Raw genomic sequence first — 10,649 nt, forward strand, 5'->3', positions numbered from 1 at the left:
ACTACCTACAGGTAGCAAACTGGGGATATTTGGCTAAAATTTCTGGTAGCAGATCATTTTGAATGAAATATTTACACATCTCTGGAACATTGGTTATAGAATTGTCTCTAAATTCACGTATCTTTTCGCACTCCATCACATAGTGACGGAGGGTGTGCGAATAATTTTGTTGACACAGTTTACATTTGGTCAGGTCTACATCAACAGATAATGAGAATTCCCAGAGATACTTGTAACCGAGTCTAAGCCGAGCAGTAGTAACATCTAGAAGTCTGCTGATTTTATTGGATGATCCATAGATGTGTGGCTCCTCTTGCATGATAGTATGATGATAGATGGAATTACTGATGTCGATTTCACTTTGCCTCAGATCTACAAGATCTTGTTGAAGTTCTCAGTGTACTGCTGCTCTCAGATTGCTCATTGACAATCCAAGGTTACACTCAACGGCTCCTTTAAAGGCAGATTCTTTGGCTAACTTATCAGCTCTATCATGCATTCGGAGGCCAACATGAGATGGAGACCACATGAAATGAACTCTGTTACCATCCTTAATAATTTTGTTGTATTTGTGTCTAGCTTCGGACACGAGCATGTTACAGTTATGTCTTAAAGAGTTGAGAGCATTTAAGGATGATAAGGAGTCACTTACAATTAATGTATCAAGTTTGGAGACGTACACATTTCAGTGCAAGGATCAAGGCAAATAGTTCGGTCTGAAGGGTAGAGGCCCAGTTGTTTATACGGACTCCCCACTCAAAGTACAAGCCATCGCCCATTGTCAGAACAACTGCACTTCCAGCTGCACCCGTGGTGCGGTGTAGGGAACCATCAGTGTATATGATTTGAAGGAACTGAACCTTACGACACTAGAAAAAAGGGAGAGAGGGGAAGTGATAGGAACATATAAAATACTCAGGGGAATTGACAAAGTGGACATAGACGAAATGTTCACACGGAATAGTAACAGAACGAGGGGACATGGGCGGAAGCTGAAAACTCAGATGAGTCACAGAGATGTTAGGAAGTTTTCTTTTAGCGTGAGAGTAGTGGAAAAATGGAATGCACTTAAGGAACAGGTTGTGGAAGCAAATACTATTCATAATGTTAAAACTAGATATGATAGGGAAATGGGACCGGAGTCATTGCTGAAAACAACCGATGGCTAGAAAGGCGGGATCCAAGAGTCAATGCTCGATGCTGTAAGCACTAACAGATAAGTATAAATAGGTGAGTACACACACACACACACACTTTTAGTTTCAGAGTGGTTGACAAATGGAATGCATTAGGAAGTGATGTGGTGGAGGCCGACTTCATACACAGTTTCAAATGTATGTAAATATGATAGAGCCCAGTAGGCTCAGGAATCTGTACACCTGTTGATTGACGGTTGAGAGGCGGGACCAAAGAGCCAGAGCTCAACCCCCGCAAGCACAACTAGGTGGGTGAGTAACTAGGTGAGTACACACACATACATAAGCACAAGCACACATGAGGAAAGGCTGAGTGAACTGCACCTCACGTCGCTGGAAGACGTAAGAGCTCGGGGAGACATGATCACCACATACAAAATTCTAAGGGGAATTACCAGGGTGGACAAGGATGGTTTATTTAACACGGGTGGTACACGCACAAGGGGACTCAGGTAGAAGCTGAGTACCCAAATGAGCCACAGAGACGTTAGAAACAACTTTTTCAGTGTCAGAGTGGTTAGTAAATGGAATGCATTAGGAAGTGATGTGGTGGAGGCTGACTCCATACACAGTTTCAAGTGTAGATATGATAGAGCCCAATAGGCTCAGGAACCTGTACACCAGTTGATTGACAGTTGAGAGGCGGGACCAAAGAGCCAGAGCTCAACCCCCGCAAGCACAACTGGGTGAGTCCAACTAGGAGAGTACATACATGCTGCACAACATTGACTGCAGGTGAAATGCTAGACTAACCTTCAGGTTGTATTCATTACACTGCATACAAGTGTGTGAGTGAGTGTGTGTACTCACCTAATTGTACTCACCTCATTGTGCTTGCGGGGGTTGAGCTCTGGCTCTTTGGTCCCGCCTCTCAACTGTCAATCAACAGGTGCACAGGTTCCTGAGCCTATTGGGCTCTATCATATCTACACTTGACACTGTGTATGGAGTCAGCCTCCACCACATCACTGCCTAATGCATTCCATTTGTCAACCACTCTGACACTGAAAAAGTTCTTTCTAATATCTCTGTGGTTCATTTGGGCCCTCAATTTCCACCTGTGTCCCTTAGTGCGTGTACCTCTTGGGTTAAATAGCTTGTCTGTATCTATCCAATCAGTTCCTTTAAGAATCTTGTATGTGGTGATCATGTCCCCCCTAACTCTTCTGTCCTCCAGCGACATGAGGTTTAATTCCCGTAGTCTCTCCTCGTAGCTCATACCTCTCAGCTCGGGTACTAGTCTGGTGGCAAACCTTTGAACCTTTTCCAGTTTAGTCTTGTGCTTGACTAGATATGGACTCCATGCTGGAGCCGCATACTCTAGGATTGGCCTGACATATGTAATATACAAAGTTCTGAATGATTCCTTACACAAGTTTCTAAAGGCCGTGCTTATGTTTTCCAACCTGGCATATACCGCTGATGTTAGCCTCTTGATATGGGCTTCAGGGGACAGGTCTGGCGTGATATCAACCCCCCAAGTCTTTCTCTCTCTCCCTGACTCTTGAAGAATTTCATCTCCCAAATAATACCTTGTATCTGGCCTCCTGCTCCCTACACCTATCTTCATTACATTACATTGGCTTGAGTTAAACTCCAACAACCATTTGTTCGACCATTCCTTCAGTTTGGCTAGGTCTTCTTGAAGCCTCAAGCAGTCCTCCTCTGTCTTAATCCTTCTCATAATTTTGGCGTCGTCAGCAAACATTGAGAGGAATGAGTCTATACTCTCCGGGAGATCATTTACGTATATCAGAAATAGGATAGGTCCGAGTACAGAGCCCAGTGGGACTCCACTGGTGACTTCACGCCAATCTGAGGTCTCACCCCTCACTGTAACTCTCTGCTTCCTATTGCTTAGGTATTCCCTTATCCACTGGAGATCCTTATCAGTCACTCCTGCCTGTCTCTCCAGCTTATGCACCAGCCTTTTATGGGATATTGTGTCAAAGGAAAAGTCCAAGAAAATGCAGTCCACCCAGCCTTCTCTTTCTTGCTTAATCTTTGTCACCTGATCGTAGAACTCTATTAAGCCAGTAAGGCAAGATTTACCCTCCCTGAACCCATGTTGGCAATTTGTCACGAAGTCCCTTCTCTCAGATGTTTTACTAGTTTTTTCTCACGATCTTCTCCATCACCTTGCATGGTATACAAGTCAAGGACACTGGACTCTGGTTCAGTGCCTCTTATCTGTCACCCTTTTTGTATATTGGAACCACATTAGCCGTCTTCCAAATTTCTGGTAGGTCTTCTGTCTCCAGTGACCTACTATACACTATGGAGAGTGGTAAGCAGAGTGCCTCTGCACATTCTTTCAATACCCATGGTGAAATCCTGTCTGGACCATCAGCCTTTCAACCATCCAGATCCAACAGGTGTGTCTTGACCTCATCTCTCGTAATTTCGAACCCTTCCAAGGCCACCTGGTTTCCTGCCCCTCTCTTAGCACAGTGACCTCACCTTGTTCTATTGTGAAGACCTCCTGGAACCTCTTGTTGAGTTCTTCACACACCTCTTTGTCATTCTCTGTCCTCGCCTGTTCTAATTGTCATTACCTGTTCTTTTACTGTTGTTTTCCCCCCCCTGATGTGACTGTGGAGTAGCTTTGGTTCGGTCTTGGCTTTGCTTGCTATATCATTTTCATAATTTTTCTCTGCTTCTCTTCTCACCCTAACATACTTGTTCCTGGTTCTCTGGTATCTTTCTCTGTTTTCTGGTGTCCTGTTATTTCGGAAGTTCCTCCACACCCTTTTGTTCATTTCCTTTGCTTCCATACATGCCCTATTAAACCATGGATTCTTCTTTTGCTTCTCGGATTTTTCTTTTTGGGCCGGGATGAACCTGTTTACTGCCTCCTGACACTTTTGGGTGACATAGTCCATCATGTCTTGTACAGAGCTAGCTCTGAGGTCTGTGTCCCATGGTATATCCCTTAGGAAACTTCGCATTTCCTCATAATTCCCCTTTCGGTATGCCAGCCTTTTGTTTCCTAGTTCTTTTCAGGGGGGAGATAAATCCTAGCTCTACCAGGTAGAGTTAGGATAAGATAGAGTTATAGACAAGATAACCTCAAGGTACTCGAAGATCAATACACTGTGATCACTCATTCCCAAGGGTGCTTCCAACCTCATATCCCATTCTTCGTAACTCTGGAGCGAGTCTCGTTGCAAACCTCTGAACCTTTCCCAGTTTTTTTATATGCCTCTTCAGATGGGGACTCCATGATGAGGCGGCATACTCCAAGACTGGCCTCACATAGGCAGTGTAAAGCGCCCTAAATGCCTCCTTACTTAGGTTTCTGAACGATGTCTAACTTTTGCCAGTGTAGAGTACGCTGCTGTCGTTATACTATTTATATGTGCCTCAGGAGATAGATTAGGTGTTACGTCCACACCCAGGTCTCTTTCTCGCGTCGTCAAAGGTAGGCAGTTCCCCTTCATTGTGTACTGTCCTGTTGGTCTCCTATCACCTAGTACCATTTCCATAACTTTACATTTGCTCGTGTTGAACTCCAGTAGCAATTTCTCTGACCATCTCTGCAACCTGTTCAAGTCCTCTTGGAGGATTCTGGGATGTCTTATGTCTCCACCGTTACGTCCGAAACTCCTCTACCACTGGTCTGGGCGCGCATCCGCAAGATTGCTGGTAAGTTATTTCCCAATGTCTCGCCGGTCCTTTGCCTCCATGGTGCTCTTGTGGTGGTCGCGTTGCAAGTTCCGACCGAACTGGGTTCCCACTTTTCATCTGTTAGTTCTGGTTCTCATCTTCCCCAATCCTTCCTTCTTCATAAGCCTATTCTTGAATCTTGTCCTTTAAATTTCTGTACTCATCTTTGCCTTCCCTATAATGATCCCTTCTCTCTCTCTGAGCTTCAGTCTGCCCTGGCCCTCTGCGGTTCTACGGCGGCGGGCTCCGAAGGCATGCATTATGAAATGCTTCGCCATCTCCCTCTGTGCACGTCTCAGTATTTACTGAGTCTGTACAATCGGGTCTGGGAGTCGTCGTCAGTCCCTGAGGACTGGCTCGATGCTGTTGTCCTTCCTGTTCGGAAACCAGGGTCTCTCGGGTTATCCCCCAAGGACTTCCGCCCTATTGCCCTCACGAGTTGTGTCTGCAAGCTCTTTGAACTTATGGTTAACATTTGTTTGATGTGGTTCTTAGAACACTATCACCACCTCTCCCCTTCTCAATTTGGTTTTCGCAAATGCCACAGCACAACGGATGTCCTGGTGAACCTGGTACTGCTTTTGCTGCGAAGACCTCCGTTGTTGCCGTCCTTTTTGACCTGGAAAAGGCTTATGACACTACCTGGCGGTATCATATTCTGTCTCAACTTCATTCTTTTGGCCTTCGTGGGAATCTCCCTCTCTTCCTCCAGAATTTCCTCTCTCGTCGTTCCTTTCGTGTGTGGCTTGGTACCACTCTGCCCCTTTTAGGCAGTATGAGGGTGTACCCCAGGGAAGTGTTCTGAGCACAATTTTTTTTCTAATTGCCCTTAACGGTCTTCTTTCCTCTCTTCCTTCTGGCATCTTCTCCGCTCTGTGTCGATGATCTTACCCTTTGCTGTCAGGGGTGATGATTTGCCTCTCCTTCAACGCCGGCTTCAACTTGCGATTAATGCCGTGTCGTCTTGCGCCACCGATCATGGCTTCAAGTTCTCTGCGTCTAAGACTTGTGCTATGACTTTTACTCGGAACCATGTCGTTCTTCGTCCCTCTTTGTCACTTTATGGTCATCCCCTTGTGTACAGGGATTTCGCTAAGCTTTTGGGGTTAATCTTTGACACTCGTTTGTCTTGGTCAGCCCATATCTCTTACCTCCGAGTTGAATGCTCTAAGGCCCTTAACCTACTTAAGGTTTTGTCCCATAATTCTTGGGGAGCGGATAGGTGCACGCTCCTTTATTTGCACTCCTCTCTCGTCCTGTCTAAACTCGATTATGGTTGCCCTACATACTCTTCTGCTTCTCCTTCTACTCTTCACCGTCTTGATGCTTTGCACCATACTGGGTTGCGTCTCGACTCTGGTGCCTTTCATTTGACTCCCGCGCTCAGTTTGTATGTTGACACTGGCTTCCTCTCTCTCTAGGACCGCCATGATCGCTACTGTCTTCGCTATCTTGCGTGGTCCTTACAACATTCTTCCTCTTGCTTCTGTCGTGCTTTAACTTTTACCCCTCCTGTGGTTCCTGTTTCTCTTCATCGCCTCCATCTTTCTGTCCGGTTATCTCGCTTACAGGATTCTCTTTTTGTTCGTATTTCCAATGTTTCTCCTCGTATTGTTCCTTCCTTGCCTCTGTGGAGAGTCCCCCTTCCAAAGTTTTGAGCGTTCTTGACCCACATCACTAAAACTTTTACCCCTCCTACCGTTCTGAAACGCCTTTTTCTTGAGCACTTTTCTACGCACTCCCACTCTATTTCCATCTTCACCGATGGGTTTAAGTCTGTGGACGGTGTTGGCTACTCTGTTGCTTTTCCTGACCGCACTTACATGTGTCGCCTCCCTTCGGAGGCTAGTGTCTTCACTGCAGAACTTTACGCTAGTCATTCCTCCTTTGTGATTGTAGTTTACTCTCGTAGTGCCCTCATGGCTCTAGGGTCCTTTAATCCTGTCCATCCGGTGGTCATCGAGATTCAACATTGGCTGTTTCTTATTTCTAGCAAATTTAAATCAGTAGAGTTTTGCTGGGTTCGCAGCCATATTGGTGTTTCTTTAAATGAGCGTGCGGATGCTGCCGCTAGGGAAGCTATCCGTTCTTGTCCCATCTTCCGTAAATGTATTCCTTATTCCGACTTTTATCCTGTTATTCATTCCTCAATCCTTGCCAGTTGGCAGGATTGTTGGTTCTCTGTAGTTAGTAACAAGCTGCGTACTTTCAAACGTAGTGTATCCCCTTGGCCTTCCTCCTACCAACATAACCGGTGGTGGGGAAACTGCTTTAGCAAGGCTGCGGATTGGCCATACTCACTTAACCCACGGTCACTTAATGGAGCGCCACCCCCTGTTCCTTATTGTCCAAATTGCGATGTCCCTCTTACAGTTGGGCATATCCTTGTTGAATGTCCTGACTTCCAGGACGAGTGTGTCTTGCTTTCCGACCGTCCCTCGCAGTCACTTGTCCCTCGATAGAATTCTTGGTGAATCGAATACTTTTGATATCGTTCGCCTTATGCGTTTCTGTTCTCGTATTGGCATTCTTGGTGATATTTAGCGCCCTCTGATTATTATGCACTTTGATGGTGCTACATAGCCTTCCCGGTTTGGTGCCTTCTTTTGATAATTACCTTGGAGGATCCTGCAATCCTTATGTCACAATTCTTCTCATCAACTTTGCATCATCCACGAACATCGACATGTAGGACTCTACTCCTGTAAATATGTCGTTAATATCCAATTCTATTTAGAAATAGAATTGGTCCCAGCACCGATCCATGAGGTACTCCACTCATTATTGTTCGCCAGTCCAACTTCTCGCCCCTTACCGTAACTCTATGGCTCCTTCTTGTTAGGTAGTTCCTTATCCATGCTAGGGCCTTTCCTCCCACCCCCACCTGCCTCTCGAGTATAATCAGCTGTCTCATGTGCGGTACTTTATCAAAGGCTTTTTGGCAGTCCAGAAATATGTAGTCTGCCCAACCATCTCTGCCCTGTCTTATCCTCATTATTTTATCATAGAATTTCAAAAGGTTTGTTAGCCACGGTTTCCCTTTCCAGAACCCATGTTGATGTTTGTTCACACACCTAACGTTTTCCAAGTGTGCAACCAGTCGTTGCCTAATTATTCTTTCAAGTATTTTACAGGGGATGCTTGTCAGTGATACAGGTCTATAGTTAAGTGCCTCCTCCATATCACCTTTCTTGAAAATCGGTACGACATTTGCCTTCTTCCAGTAACTGGGCAATTCTCCCGACATAAGTTACTCATTAAAGTTCTTTGCCAGAGGCACGCTGAGGGCCTACGCTGCTGCTTTTAGTATCCACGGTGATACTTTGTCTGGTCCAACCGCTTTAGTTGCATCCAGTGTTGTCAACTGTTTCATTACCTCCTTTGCTGTCACCTCTATATCTGATAGTCTTTCATCTAGGATAATCTCTTTTAACAATGGGAGCTGCTCAGGCTCGGTTGTGAACACTCCATGGAAACTGGCATTCAGTGCCTCGCAGATTTCCTTGTCACTTTCTGTATATGCCCCCTCTGTCTTCCTTAGTCTTGTCACTTGGTGGTTCACTGACATTTTTCTTCTTATATTTCTGTATAGTAATTTAGGTTGTTTTTCGCTTTGATCGCAATATCGTTCTCATAGTTCCTTTCCGATGTTCGTCTTATGTTAATGTAATCGTTCCTAGCTCCTAGCTGTAATGTACTCACCTAAATGTGTGTGTGTGTGTGTGTGTGCGTGCGTGCGTGCGTGCGTGCGTGCAGGCCCAGCTGTAGTCTTGAGGGGACACAGGCTCCACGCCAGCTGACGCTGCCCGGAGTCAGCCTCCGGCCACACTCTCTCCTCAGCCTCTGCCTCCCTTGGTGCTACCACCACCAGCCTTAAGCACGGGATCCTCGCCCATCCCACAGGAGCGGAGTAGCGCTCTCCTGCCCCCACTCCGGTACGTCGAGGCGGACCGTGGGAGCCCCCGCCGCCTCCTTGATTCCCTGCTCGCTTGTTTTAAATGATGAAATGTGGTTTAATCCTTCGGCGTCCCTCGGCGTCCCTTGGCGTCCCTCGGCGTTCCTTGGCGTCCCTCGGCGTCCCTTGGCGTCCCTTGGCGTCCCTTGGCGTCCCTTGGCGTCACTCGGCGTCCCTTCTTTCCTTGTTTGGGTGCCCAACAGCCCGTACACCTATACCCTGGGTATACTGGGTATACCCTGGGCACAGCTCGGGGTATCTCTATATATGAGCACAGCTCGGCCAGCATACACACAGATGGTCCGAAAATGGCTGCTTCACCTCATTCAAAATAAGCGTAAGGGCATGAGGGGTTCAGGGCACTACACAAGAAGGGCATGAGGACACTCCAAGGCTACACATCAACACTATCACACCAGCGGCACACACAAGGCTGGCTCTCACGGTCAAGGACATGTATTCATTTACCACTTGGTGTAGTGGAACCTGCAAAATGGCAACGCCGCGTTTGTTTTTGTATCAGTATTGAACTAATACTTATGAATGAATAGGCGCTTTGTAACGACGAATCTCATTGGTCAAAATAACACACACTGGTTTATATAATTCCAGCCCGTCCTCCCTTACAAAGATCGAAGCTCGTTAATCCCTCCGTCAAACCCCAGCTATTTATGAATGGAAAAAACGGGTTACACACACGACTCACAACTGATGACGTTCGAACATATCCGGAACAAGTGCTTCACTGACGAATTTTGTTCGAACCACAACGCTGTAAATGCTTCACCCACGTACTACAAATACAAATAATCGCCAACAGAACCTAAACACCTGTTGAAGGGTGTTTAGTGCCGGTACCAGTGTTGCCACTGATTATAAATGTATACATCACTTAACAGTATGTATAGTTGACCAGATAATTACGTGTGACAGAGAGAGAGTGAGAGACAGACAGACAGACAGACAGACAGACAGACAGACAGACAGACAGACAGAGACAGGCAGAGAGAGACACGCAGAGAGAGACACGGATACACAAAGACAGAGACAGGTAGACTTAGGTGACAAATATGACAGACAACTCATATTTCCGGTCATGTTTCGCATGTAATTCATTGTCATGTGATGAATATCTTGTACTCAACATGGACTACTTGATGATATATGTTATCCAACAAACTAATGCGTCTTAAAACAAGCCAGTTCCCTACAATGGTTGACCATCAAACTATAGCGGAACGTGTCGTCGTTTGGGTGAAAGAATGTGGAGCCTCCACTCTCCCCAGACCAACCCACGAGGCCCCTCCACAGTGAAGACTCTATCAAGGATGAACTCCAGAGAGGAAAGGTTAAGTCAACGAGGGAAGACAGAGAGAGGCAGGTCTGAGGCAGAGAGAGAGGCAGGTCTGAGGCAGAGAGAGAGGCAGGTCAGAGGTAGAGAGAGAGGCAGGTCTGAGGCAGAGAGAGAGGCAGGTCTGAGGCAGAGAGAGAGGCAGGTATGAGGCAGAGAGAGAGGCAGGTCTGAGGCAGAGAGAGAGGCAGGTCTGAGGCAGAGAGAGAGGCAGGTCTGAGGCAGAGAGAGAGGCAGGTCTGAGGCAGAGAGAGAGGCAGGTCTGAGGCAGAGAGAGAGGCAGGTCTGAGGCAGAGAGAGAGGCAGGTCTGAGGCAGAGAGAGAGGCAGGTCTGAGGCAGAGAGAGAGGCAGGTCTGAGGCAGAGAGAGAGGCAGGTCTGAGGCAGAGAGAGAGGCAGGTCTGAGGCAGAGAGAGAGGCAGGTCTGAGGCAGAGAGAGAGGCAGGTCTGAGGCAGAGAGAGAGGCAGGTCTGAGGCAGAGA

Source organism: Procambarus clarkii, chromosome 23 (assembly GCF_040958095.1).
Source record: "Procambarus clarkii isolate CNS0578487 chromosome 23, FALCON_Pclarkii_2.0, whole genome shotgun sequence".
Classification (NCBI taxonomy): Eukaryota; Metazoa; Arthropoda; class Malacostraca; order Decapoda; family Cambaridae; genus Procambarus; species Procambarus clarkii.